We start from the raw sequence: 1,436 nt of genomic DNA, 5'->3' as shown, positions 1-1,436 counted from the left end.
AACTTATTTCAAATAATCGTTATTTATTTCGGAGGGAATGTAAGCTCATAATTTTTATACATTTACGCGATCAGTTGTTGTTTATTAATTTCTGGTATCATTTAAAACGTTTAGTTCAGGCTAATCTGTGATACATTTTGTAACATTAGTTGAATCCTGACGATATCCACGATACGCGTATAACTTACCGATTAACATTATTGCTTGTTAATTAAATATAACGTTAATAAACTACGTATACCGCGAGGAACGTTTTAAATCGATCTAAGAAAAGTTTATCTAAATTTTGAGGAAATGATCAGTGACAACAAAGTTGCATAAAGGTTCGCAGTTAATCACCGATTCGATAAATAACCAGAAACTGTATTTGATGTAATACGTAACTGGCTCGGTTGGGTAGCACATAGAAAGTCAAAGGTGCCCGACAGATGATGCCCGCGGGGCAGGTTTAGAGCAATAAGGGTTAATCGTATCGAATTCCTATTGGCGAGGACCCTAAACCTAGACCCGCGCCACGTTGCCGCGGCACGTCGTAAACAAACGCGTGAAAGTAACCAATCTGACCATCCAACATCGAACGCAAAGCAACCGAGGCGAAGAAACGTTGTACTATATCCTGAACTTTTCAGTAGCCGTGTCGCACTATCCACGGAATCTGCACCAACGGAACGGTCTGCGAGACACTGTCATCGAACCCCGAGCACGTACAATTTCCCGGACTAATGGAGCAATCGTATCGTTTCCTCGGGAACAATGCGGTTTCGAGGATGCTGGTCGATTGTCACACGAGAGACGTCTATTATAGCGGATTGATGGGCCGTCAGCCGGACGGACACGTGCGAAATAATTTCCGCGGGCGCGAGACGGGGCGCGCGAGGGTTACTACGGGCATGCCGGCGCGGCGGGTGCCGCGAGTCACTGCGGGAACCAACGAGCGCGCCCGGCACGGTATATCAGGTGTACGCAGGTGGGTCAGCGTTTTGGCGCGTCGAGGCGGACGTGGGCGTCGCGGCGACGCATGGGAAGAGATCGCGTGGCCGCGCGTTTCAAGCTCGGCCGACGACTGACGAACGTTCCTGGGCTCGACGCCTGCGTCCCGCGATCCCGGGGGCCGCCGCCGAGGCCAGCCTCTGCCGCGCGCATCCCGCTCCGCGTGCATCCGGACTCTACGCTTTTCGCCTTTCGAATCGCATCCCGCTGATTTTACCCGAACACGTTCTTGCACAAATAATGCCCGCGCCGAAACGCCGCCGCGTGAAAATTAACGTCGTGCCCGCCGCGGTTCCCCTAGATCCGCGTCCGCGCTTTGGGAAATATCGTTGCGGGATTACCTGTGCTGTTTTCACCTCGGCCGTTGTTTAGACGCAAACGAAGCGAACGTGGAACGCCTCGCGATGCGATAATCTGTTATAAATAAATTGCGGATCTTTGTGGAA

This window comes from Augochlora pura, chromosome 2 (assembly GCF_028453695.1).
Source record: "Augochlora pura isolate Apur16 chromosome 2, APUR_v2.2.1, whole genome shotgun sequence".
Classification (NCBI taxonomy): domain Eukaryota; kingdom Metazoa; phylum Arthropoda; class Insecta; order Hymenoptera; family Halictidae; genus Augochlora; species Augochlora pura.
Note: the sequence above shows the minus strand (reverse complement) of the source record.